Raw genomic sequence first — 13,134 nt, forward strand, 5'->3', positions numbered from 1 at the left:
CTTTCTATAAGCTCCTGATTGCTGGTTTGTGTGCTGTGAAGAACAAAACTTCAACTCAAAATGCAAATCATACAGGAATCGTAAAAAGGCACAACCCAACCCTGCTATCACAGTAATTAAGATTTTCAAAGTAAAATTAGTTTCTTCTTCTTTCCCTTCTCTCTCTCCCTAAAAGAAAAGAGGCAATTTAATGGGCTTAACAATTTGGGGATGCTTTCAGTCAAGGATGTTGCAGGTAAAATTTATGCCACATTTGTTCAAAAAAAAAAAATTCCCTTTTTTGGTAGGTATAAAGTCCCTCCCTTAATTAAGCCTTCTGGGGTTTCAATGTGTTGATCTCATTTTAAACCAAGCTCAGCACAATTAGACACACTGAGGAGATGGAAGATAAGCAGTGTATACAAAAACATTTCAGACAAATGTTTCATCCTGCAAGGCCCTGATTTTCTCTTTCCATTTAAAAAATGTAGGCTCAAATAAAGAAAAGGAAAAAAAAATTGATTATTTTCAGCTTGTCATACATCTCATTTGGAGTGGGTCAGACCTCCCCGTTCACAATTACCACTAGTTAATCTTATCAGAGAAAAATTCAATTACATTTATCAAGGTTATTCCATAGACTCAAGCTATTGCTTCAAAAAAGAAATGGATTTTAGTATTAAGAATGCTGGTATTGTGTGTTCCCTCAACTTTAAAATAAAAATAAAAAAAAATAATTAGAGCTTGCTTTTATATCCATATTATTAATGGAGTCTTGTAATAAAGTAATATTTGACAGCTTTGTAAAAAGGATTATTAATACATAGATTATGGAAGTTTAGGAGAGAGGCTCATAACTGTTAATAGACTTCAATTCTCAGCCTACACTGACATTTTAAAAAATCTAGTTTCAAATTTGATAACAGATTACCAGCTAGGCTGGAAGCCAACCACCTGATTAAGGCAATTTAAATGCTTGCAAAGTGGTGAGATTAAAATCAAATAAGTGCCGATTTTTTTTCCTGCTTCACTTATCTTTCCCTGGATTCGTTCCTTAACTACCAGGTGGTGGAGGACTCTGGGTAATTTTCCTCTGCGCCAATTACCCCAGGATGGTTTTTAGGGTGAAGCAGAATAATTACTGCACTATCAATCCAAAATGGGCTGCTTAATGTGTTTAAGAGAGATTTTGAGCCTTAGCAGGGAGGCTGCCTGAAGCGTGCTCTGCTCGTGGTGCCAAAGCCCGCTCGGCCCACTAGGAGAGTTAACCGTTCAGTGAGAGTGCAGTACACACCCAAGGTGAAAGAAAACAAGGAAAACTCCCGGGAAGCTGTGGGAAAGTTAATGAGCTGCTTCCAACGTGTGGCAGGCTGCAGTCGCAGGTGGCTGACAGAGACAGGCAGGTTAAGAAAATAATATTTATCATCCAGCTGCCAGGACTCTCTTTATCAAAACTCTTTCTAAAATCCATACAACAAGAAGAAAAACGGGCTTGAAAAAAAGTTTTTTGAAGAGAAACAAAAACAAAAAGCCCAAAGCAGCTGTTATTCAAATGCTCTTTCCTTGCTGATGGTTTAGAAAGAAAGCGGGATACAGCGACTGAATCTGACAGCAGTTTTTAAACATTTTCCTGCAAATAAAATGGAAAAAAAACCCAAACACCAGAATCAGACTATTTATTTAAAAATGAAAATTAAGCTGCAACTTTGAAATGACACTACTAAATTCTATTTTGTAGCAACCTCAAATGAAGTAACATCTTCCATCTGTTGAGCGTGCTCTGAATTTCCTTAATTATCACTATCTGAATGTAAATTTTGAGCTTTAGCCAGTTTGTCCAAAGAAGCACAATGTTAATTTAAAAGAAAAATAAAGAAATCTTTATCTGTAAGGGGGCTGCTGCAATTTCTTCCATTCAGTTATTTCTTTATATTGGTCTTTATATGATCTGTACCTTCTCTGTTTTCAGTGTGCTAAGATTTTTAAAAAATTATTTAATCAAAGACTGATTTACGATTTAGCTTAACAGATGGTTTGTGATAATGTGAGTCAAAGTGTTTTCAGAGAAATGCAGCATTTGAAATCATGAGTGTGTGTGTGAGAGAGAGAGAGGGAGAGAAAGAGAGAGAGAAGAGAGAGAAAATGTTTCTGTTTTTATGGATTTGCATTCCTATCTGTATCTGGAAGTCAGAGCTTTTGATTGCTGACCCCAGTGGGGTAGTATTCCATATGAAACTGATTTATTAATGCAACCATTCCTGGTTCCTTTCCTCAGTGATCAGTTTCATCTGAGAAGAAAAAAGATAAATGAGGACTGAGGGAAACGCATACTGCTCTGTGTTCTAAGGACACACGTTCTAAGTACACATTGGAAAGAATATCATGAACTTCCTATTGGTAGGAAACGAACTCCTATCCGTTCTGACAGATGCTCTGGTTTATAAAGAAAAGTGTTTTGTAAGGCTCACACACAATCCATTTAAGATTATCACATTAAACCATATTTACTTCAGAGGGCTGTAATAATTACAAATGCACTTGAAAATCCCCAGGACTTTGGCTGCTGTGTCACAGATTTATACTCAAACATTTTCATTTGATGTGCAAAGTGAGAAGTACTCTTTAGTGGCAAGACAATTATCTGATTCTACTAATAAATGACTGCACTAGTAGTCATTTTTAATTGAACAATTATAGGATATTGCACTATCAGTTGATTATAGAAGTCATTTCATAAATGTCAAAAATCTCTTTAAATGAATTAGGAAGCTCCAAAATAACTCCAGCAATCAGCCAGCAATAACACAATAATCTGTTTACCCTGTTGTCAGCTGAATTCTTACCATTTTGTTGAGGGGAGGACGCTACGAGGAAAAGCAGAGCACAGTGTAGTGAGCCTTTTCTTAAAGATTATGCTTAGCTTGAGCAGAAGCAACCACCTAAGCTCTGATTAACATAGATTTGGAGTGTTCTCAAGAGCTTGTCTCTGTATAAAATGTATTACAAAATTAAAGCTATCCCACAAATGCAGACATCACAAACATATATGTGTGTTCCATACATGAGAAATAGTAAGATAAGTTGATCCATGGGCACTGTGTTAGAAATTCTGGGCTTGGTCCATCAGGATTCTTTGCCTCACATTCCTTAGCTTTGGTTCTTTGCCACCTCAATTCTTTCTGCCAATTATACTTGAGTTGAATCTCCTAAATGTTTATTCAGCATTCATCAAATTTTATTTAAAAAATAACCCAGAAGAGGTACTATTCTTAATATCACATAACAGATAGATGCTGCCCTGCTGTTTTCAGTTTCTCGTACTTTGCTGTTGGCATGGAGTGTGCATGCGCATCTGGATATAACAACATCACATTTTCAGCTGGTAAGAGTGAAGCCAGAGGTGAATTAATTTTCACTTAAAGTTGCCATGACCACAGAATATGTTTCAAGACTTAATATGCAATTTTATTGTAAAATAAATATTTCTATAACACATGGCATATATTTCCCAAAAAAACTACACTCTAACTTTGCAAACCAAATTTTAGGTATTTAATACATAATTTTTTGATTGCCATCTTTTCATATTTATTGCTTTCCACTCAACAGCGCTTCTTGATATATTAGCTATGCATTTATTTTTCTATGGAATTCTGACAATGTGACTTACAAGCAAAAATGTCGATGTTTGTCTTCAGATAAAGATATCATTTATAAAGTCCTTTGTGGAATAAAAATATCCAAAGCAAGAAATAAAACTTTGACTTGTTATTTCGTCAGTTTAGGATAATTTCCTTCAGGCTCTTTAGAATGTAATTTCCTCACATATTTTAACTTAGAGGCATCTGAGTACTCAGAATTTTCTGTCCCTCACTTGATATATATGGAGGATACAAGATAATGCCTCATATGTTCTTTTCAAGTTGCACATTCAACAGCTATAGATAACACAGCAGACAAATTTCTTGGTCCCTAGAATATTCTTTGGAGTTGCCTTCTCTATCTCCCTGAGCAGGTCTCAAGATTAGGCCATATATATTCCCAAATCTCTGCTCGAGATCAGAATGATTCTACCAAAAAGTCAACTGGAATACCTTGAGAAAATCCTAAGAACAAAGAAAGGAAGATGACTCAAAAGACTAGAAAACTTATGACAGCATATATTTATGGGTAGGATTGAATGACATTCTTATTTCTAAGAAGACTAGGCCAACTACCTGTGGTCTTATATTTCTCTTATCACGTTTACCGCTGGCAGTGTAAGCAGAGAAAACTCAAAGCAGCAAAGAAAAACCTCTGTAAAGCCCACATGGTGTCTTAAGAGAACTGAAAGAAAAAGAAAAAAAACCCAATAAAAACACGTATGGGTGTGTGGTAGTTAGGACTGACTCAAAACTGGCTGAATGGCTTTGCCAGCGACATGGGTCATGACCTTAGATGACATGTTACTCACCTGACCTGTCCCTGAATTTTTATCTAATGTTATATAAAATAACTATTGCCTCAGAAAAATCTTTTGAAATTAGTTACTTAATTGCAAGATTTATACAAACTTAGATGAAAAATATCACACCTAAAATAAACTATTTACTGATAATGAGTGATATTCTGTTAACTGTTACTATACCACATTGTTTTCTCCATTTTCAAAGAAATGAAATAGAGGGTTCTTTTTAATCTGATATCATTTTTAGATACCCTATTATTTTATGTACCACTAAGAAAAAAATGTTTAGTTGATTATGTCAGTTGTAACACACATGTAGATATAGAATCTGAAAAAAAAGTACCCCTTAGTTTCACTAAAAGAAGGCAGCATAATCATAACATAATTTTTAATGATTGAAAAGGTATCTCAGTCTCCTGGAATGTGTTAAAGTTACCATTATCACTAAAAAAAAAAAAAAAAAAAAACACTATTGCAAAATAGGGTGAAAAAAAGCACTGTTTGATTATATTTTTTGCAATAAGTAATACTTTACCAGTAACAATAAAATTGGATATTATCATAAGTCATGTTTCTAGTCTTAAATGATAAATTATGTTTTTCTTATTGCCATTGGACAACTGAACAAACACACACATATATATGCGTATATATATATGTAAACAATACTAGTACACATTATATATACAAATGTCTACTTTATCACAGATTTTTCATAAATTTTAATGTAATGAATAAAAAAGTTTCAATGAATTTCTACTGATAAATCAACTGTAGAAATAGGAATAGAAAGTAACTGGCATACAAAGTAATCTGACAAAATTGAAAAAATTGAATTTTTATTCTACTTAATATTTATCTGTTTTCCTCCTTTACAAGATTTCTTTTCTTTGGTATTCCCTCATGAGTATTTGAGATTACTCCAAGTAGTAATCTCAAATAAGGGTCATGTGTATGCTTATTTATATCAATATTATATTTCTAGTCATGCCTATGAGGAAAACATTTTAAGGCCTGGAGAGTAGTAATAAATTTTTTTTACAAAATACAATCACAGAGTATTGTCTTATAATTTGAGCATTAAAATATGAGTTGGGGTTTTAGGAAACATAGACTGATGCAATCAAATAGTTACTCTCTAAACCTTTCCCTAATGTTAAGGGGTAAATAAAATGCATATATAGAAAAAGTTATTAAGAAAAAAATAGCTAGGATATATGGGATTTTAAAGCATCTGTAAGGAGCTAAAATACAATGAATTGTGTATTATGGGCAATGTTTGGAGAGCCTTCTGCACTATATAAAGCTACCAAAAAACTTTCTTTCTAAAAGTCCATCTTTTAATATTTTGGTCATAAAACTGAAAATAATTAAGAGACTTGAGCTCATTGGTTTTCAATTTCTGAATGTTTAGCTGAAACTCAAGTGTATCATATGCTGTCATTTAAAGACTTCTAAAAGGGAGCAATGATTAAATTGGAAACAAAACAAAAGACAGGAGAACACTTGCTACCGTCAGAGAACTGTTCAAACTGGGAAATAAGTAAGCTTTGCCCTTTTTCACTTTCCATCTTCACTTTTTCCTGACCTTCTTACTTATTTTTCTGGTCCTTTTCCTCTCCCCTTGACCTCACTCCACTGCTCTGTTTTGGTGTACTATTATACTCACATTGCCTGAGAGTACCTCGTTTCTAAATTTTGTGTGTCATACTCTATGCCCTAGAGCTTGTGGTTCTTAAAGCCTTCTTTAAATAACTAAAGTCTAGCAGTAAAATAATTCAAGATAACATACTGGTGTGAATCAACATTTCATATGTTACTCTTCCAACAGCTTAGCATTTAAAAAATTTTTTTAATTTTATATTGAAGGATAGTTGATTTACAATGTTGTGTTAGCTTCAGGTGTACAGCAAAGTGATTCAGTTATACAGATTCGCATTTTAACAGAAGATTTGTTAAGGTTACTGCTTTATCTCAAAAAATAAATATGTAAACTAGATTTTCAGAAACAGGGACAATCTAGTGATTGGATAAGCTTGTCCTCAAGTTTGTTCTATATTTTTCAATCAGAAGATATGTTTTCTTATTCTTGTTTCAACTGTAAGCTCCACTCTAGTATTTCTAATTGTCTCTTGGACATTTTCGTTGGTCATCCTGATTGTCTGGAAGGCATTTCATGTTTAACATAGTCCCAAACAAGCTCATTCTCTTACCTCCTGAAACCTTTTCTTCCTTTTGTGGAAGGTTAATTTCTTGGTTAATAGCACCATTGCCTTCTCTGCCAGCTTTGCTAGATTTACTGCCCACACTTCTTCCTCTCCTCTGGCCCCTACCCACTTTCAGCTAAGTAGACAAGTCTTGTAGATTCATCTCAGCATTAGCTCTTGAATCTGACTCCTATCTGCTCCTACTGACATTGAGTTAGTTTAAGAAAGTAACTTTTCTTAATAGAGTTATTGCAGTGGACTCCTAAAGTTTGCCTGTAAGAAGGTGTTTTCCTTGTTTATAATGTGTGTACTCTCTAATACGTCACTATAAGTACCTTTTATAAATGCCAGTCATATGTTTCTCTCTTGTTTGAAAATTAGACTCCTCATTACTTTCATTGTGAAGTCTAATCACTCAAGCATGGAGTTAAAAAAACAACAACAAACTTTCACACCCAGGCTTAACTGTTCTCTTCTGCTATGTTTTTGCAAATAGCCCACCCAGCCCTTACTCCAACCTAACAGAGTGCCATTTTCCAAAAATAAATAACTCTTCCTTGCATTCTAGTCTTCATCCAGGTTACTGGCTTGCCTAGAATGTATCACACTTACTGACACTGATGATTTCTTTCTCATCTTTAAGATTTATTTCAGATGCCATATCCTCTGCAAAGGCTTTCCTGACTCTCCCAGGCAGTTGACATCTCTAACTTAGGCATTATTTATTATTGTATTGTCTATGGGAGTATGTTCCATTGTAGCCAATTCCCAACTGCCAGGACAGACACTGGACTTTCCCTTTTATATCATAATAACATCTCTTGGTCCCAAAACCTCACTCCATGGTTGGAAGTTATCAAAGTCCTGAACCATTGAAACACTGAGGGTATCCATTCAAAATAGTTTGGATGGGGTTTAGTACACGCAAGTCTTAGATCAAGGTGGGGGGTATAATAAAGACTATGTCTTTTATCTGGAGAAATAATGACTGACACACAGGCAATTGTTGGTGGAAGTCCTTACCAACAGCCATGAGAAACATGGCTAAGATCCTGAATTGTGACTGTGGACAAAAGGATGGAGAGAAGACAAATATGAACTTGGTGATCAGTGTGACATGGGATGAAGGAAAGAGCAAAGTCTAGAATGACTCTCAGGTTTCTAGTTTTGCTAAATATAGATTCCCAATAAGAGAAAAAGTGAATGTAAGAGGAGAATCAGCTTTGAACATCTGGATTTAGCTGCTTTTATCATCAAAGCATGTATTTCCTTTAAATAATTAGATATATTAGACTGACATCCTATGGACTAGATCAGATGGACTTTTTTTTGTAAAGGGCCAAACAGTAAGTATTTTTAGCTTTGGTTGCAGCTGTTTAAACTTGCCTTTTTAGGGTGAAAGCAGCCATAGACAAAATAGATAGGCATGGCTCTGTTCCAATAAAGCTTTAGTTACAAAAACAAATGGCAAGCCAAAGCCAGCCTACAGGCCATAGTTTGCTGACCCCTGATCTAGAAAATTGAGGTTCGCAGTGTATAGGAGGATGAATGCCATCACAGTGGATGAGATTATTCAAAGAAAGAATGTAGAGGGAGATTAGTGTGTCATTGGATCAGAATAGTAGGAACCATGAAGAAATCAGCATAAAATGATCAGATGTCAGAAGTGTTGGAAAACAGGAAAGAAGATTGTTATGGAAATAGGCAATGGGATGTTTAAGAAGGTTAACTGTTAGTGCAGTAGAGCTTTAGTAAATATGGGCAAAAGAGAAAGAAAAAAAGATCACTGACTTGATTTTGTAATGAAGCAATCACTAGTGACCTGAGAGTGAGAAATTCAATAGAGTCAGGGGACAAATGTCATTTTGCAGTAGGAGGAGTCAATGAAAATATAAAAGGGAAACCAACGAATATCTGTTACTCTCAAAATGTTGACTCAGGTAAAAGACTGGCAACCTAGTGCAAGGGAAGAAGTTTTTGTTGCTCCCAGTTTTGCACTGCCCTTTGACCATCTGTATAGATTTAGGCAGGGTATGAAATATATATTAATAATTATACATTGTTACTGCTATTACACTCTTTAAAATCTACAATTAGCATGTGTTACTTGGCATGCAGTCAAATTGAATGTTTTGGAATTTTAAGAGCACAGGTTAAGAATTATTTGTTCAAGCTTGTTCACTGCTAGTTTTCTTTTCTCTTTCCTGGTTGGCCTGAGTCTGTTAGCCTCTCTTCAAGCACACCTGATACCCTTTATTAAACCTTTCCTTCTGCATTCTTCCAGAATTGATTTGACTCCTTTTCTCTGTGACATCCTCTGCTTGATCTGCTTCTATTCCCGTATTTGCTCCAGTTATGCTAATGATGGTTCATATAGGTGCCATATCTGAAATGTCAGTCTCTTAAACTTTGGTACTTGACAAAAGGACTATATTTACCTAAGAGAGTGAGGTCACATGCACATAATCAATATAAATGTGAACTTGTATGCATGATAATCTCAAAAATGTATTAGAATCCTGTGAAGAAAGTTTCAAAACATTAAAATAATCTGGAAGAAAGTGATTATATATTTAATATTCAAAATATACTTATAAAATGAGGATTCCTACCATTCCACCTTCCTGCCCTGTCCAAATATGAAGTGATGTTCAGAGAAGTTGTATGTTGAAAATAGTAGTGTAGTACCAACAGTTATTCTGTGCCCACCTTGTGGAGAGATAATATATATTATTCCTGAATTATTCATTATCTATGAATGGAGAAAATTGTGGTGAAAATTCATTGAGTAATTAATTCTGTGCCAGGCCCTATTCTAAGCACATAGTAAGTGTTAACTTATTTAAGTCTTATAATAGACATAAGAGGTAGTTACTATTACTATCTCCATTATACAGATGAAGAAACTGAGGTTCAGAGAGGTAAGTAATTGATCCCAGGTTACATGACTAGAAAGTAGTGGAGCCAGGATATGAATTCAGGAAGATGGCTCTAGAACCTTATCTCTTGACCACAGAGATGGTGTGGTTAATTGTTAACCTGTGAATGATGGAGGTCAACCAACTCTCCCTGGAATATTATTAATTCATTTGAGAAAAAGAATCAAAAGTAACTCAAATTTCTTTTTCAGTAACATAATATTTCTTATAGTAATAAAGGTCCAGACTGTTCCTTTCATTTTCTCTCGAGTCTCTAAGACACTATCCCTATAGGCCTGGTCAGTATTTCTTATCATACTGTGAATGGAGCAAGAGGCTTTCAAGGTTTCTCAATCATACTTGAATCAGAATTCTTGTTAGAAAGTACAGACAATGCTCCAGGGCATTGTAACCTCAGTGGGAATTTTCTGGCTTCACAAACTTCAGAATAAATAGATTCCATTTGAGAATTACAGAGAAAGTGTGAAAAAGTGACCTCATCACAGTCTCCACCCTTCTAGTCCTTCTCTTCCCAACCCACTTCAATTTTTTTCTTTCTCCATAGATAATTTTTTAAAAAATTGTTTCATCTATAGTCCAGAGGATTGTGAGGAGGCTTAAAGGAACCACAAGCCAGCAGAGCTCAAGAATGTGAAAGAATGGACCACGTATCAAGGTGATTCTGGTGAGACGTCCATTAAAGGGGATAAAGGGTAGATGCTGTTTCCCCAGGGCCTGAAAGGTGCATCTGCTAGGTTTCATCTTGCTGTCTCTTATTTCTAGATGCAAACAAATGTCTCCCCCAAGTTTTTCTCTTTCTCATCAGCAAGTATATACACATAGGTCTACTACAATATGTTCTGTTGAGATTTCCTCAAGCTTGCAGCCTCAGAGCTACAACTGATTAATTCATTCAGCAAAATATTTTTCTGATACCTTTGTTAGACAGAGTACATCTGAACTACTACTCATATAATGGCATCTTTGAGTAAGTACTCTACTCATTTGCAGTATTGACTTTCCAGAACATTTTTCTTCCTGTCATTCAAGGGAATATCTGTTACATGAAATCAGCCCCTATACTCATAATATTATAGAAAGCAATTTAATTACTGAAAATATCAAAATAACATATGATTAGCATTAAGCTACTAAGCAGTCAGTGATACTGAGAATTCCTGAGGATATTTCTCTAAATGCGGCATGTGGGATCTTCCCAGACCAGGGCACGAACACGTGTCCCCTGCATCGGCAGGCGGACTCTCAACCACTGCGTCACCAGGGAAGCCCTTGCTTTATATTTGAAGCTCAGTTATAAAGAACATATACCTCTAGAACAGTTTCATCCTCTTGATAAATGAAACTTTTATTATTATAAAATTTTTCTCTTTATCCCTTTTATTCTTTCTCTAGAATCTACTTACTCTTATATTTATACCACAACTCCAGCATCTTTAATGGAGTGTTCAGGTCCACTGTCTGCGGCTTCAAGCTGGGGTAGTTTATATTTCACAACCATCAACCTGGAAAGGGGATGACCCTGGTGTGATTCCCCCCCTGCATCTCTAAGAGCATCAAGGAATTTCCTTTCCAGTTCTGAGCTCAGCCTTCAGTTGAATGAGAGAAGAGGAGCAACATGAGGATGAGGGGATGACAGTAACAGGAAGTGAACAGTAATAAAGGATGAAGAAGGTATGTGAATAGGTGTTTTGAGGATGGAGTGGGTGACATTCAGCAAAGGGGACGGGTGTAGGGACACAAAGCTGAAGCAAGAAGGATGAACAGAGCTGTTGTCTTATGGCTAAATGTCTGGAATAACATCGCAAATGCACACTTATACATATTGGTATTTTGATACTTAAAATGGGCAAGTTATACCAGAATATTGCGAGCAATTAATACAATCACCAGCTATAATATATTGGGGCAGAAAATTCAAAAATGCCAGAGTATCTGAGGTTTTAGATTTTAAGCATGCATGTGAGAATATAATATTTGATGATCTTGAGCCTAGCAGAGACTTAATGCTTTGGGTCTGCGTGCATCTGACAGTTTTCCTTCCAATCAAAGGATAGCTTCAAATAACAGTGAATCTTTCCATATGATAATTATTTAAAAACAATTTCTCTATAACAAAACAAATAAAAGGAGAGAGAGAGAGATTGTACAGGAGCAGGAACAAATGGATACTTGACATTCATATTCCCGAGCAAACTTGTAAATAGTAGCATCCTCACCGGAATTAAATCAGTTGCACTGTGAGTAACTCTAGAATTCAAAGGGGCCACAGTTCTTCACTTTGTGTTGATGGAACTGAACGGCATTAACCTTTTCACTTGCGCTAACAAAGACAAGTGAAGACACGATGTGCTATGACTCCTGCACATCTATGTTTTGTTTTTTGCCCAGGGCCCTCTACAATTATCCCACACTTCAGAACTAATTTCTCTACACGTTTACTTACACTGTTTCTGCACGACTCCTGTAACACCACAATCTCATTAACTCTTTCCTTTTTTTTTCTTCCAAAAGGAGGATTTTTAAGGACATAGAAGAAATAATTATTCAGTGATATAATATTGAGTAAATCGTTGTAGCTTTTGCAAATAGGTTAGCCTTCATCCAAAGTAAATGTTTGTTTTTTTTGTGTGTGTTTGTTTTCTTACTCCTTCAGTCTTATAAATAAGATAACACTCTACAGCTTCAATCACCAGCTCTGACTACTGTTCTCCCAGTACTGAATTAAAATTCAGATTTCTTTTTAGGTGGAGACAAGAGGGAAAGGGAAAACCAAATTGAAATTTAGAACTTAAGTTTTTTCAACAATAAGAATCTCATTACGTAAATGTTTATTTCTTCACTTTTTATTTTTTTATTTTTATTTCTTGATGTAGACCATTTGTAAAGTCTTTACCGAATTTGTTAAAATATTGCTTCTGTTTTATGAGTTGCTTTTTTCGCCGTGAGGCATGTGGGATCTTAGTTCCCTGAGCAGGGATAGAACCGCACACCCTGCATTGGAAGGAGAAGTCTTAACCACTGGACCACCAAGGAAGTCCTTTCACTTTCTTTTTAAATTAAAAATATGTATATGTAATGTACAAAAATACATATATCTATGTATACATAAAACATATTTTTCTTTTGTTTTATAAGCATAAAGTTGGCAAACAACAATTTAGCACCAAGGGTAAGCTTCTTTTAGATACAGAAATACGTGCCTGTCTTTTTGCAACTCACAAATAATTTGAGCATTGCAGAGGGATGGAAAGTTGCATTTTAAGGCAATCTATAGTATGGAATTCTCTTGATTACAATGAGAAAACCCACAAAACTTAACTGCAGAATGTTCACTATGTAAGTACAGATGGGAAAATCTTGTTTGGCTATAGTTGTAATTTTCCTTAACCAAGAGTATGTCTGATAGCAACCAACAATATACTTCTATTTAAAAAATAACACAGCCCAAGAATTAACATTAAAAAATGTCCAGGGCTTCCCTGGTGGCGCAGTGGTTGAGAGTTCGCCTGCCCATGCAGGGGACACGGGTTCGTGCCCCGGTCCGGGAAGATCCCACATGCCG

This window comes from Delphinus delphis, chromosome 11 (assembly GCF_949987515.2).
Source record: "Delphinus delphis chromosome 11, mDelDel1.2, whole genome shotgun sequence".
NCBI classification, from domain to species: domain Eukaryota; kingdom Metazoa; phylum Chordata; class Mammalia; order Artiodactyla; family Delphinidae; genus Delphinus; species Delphinus delphis.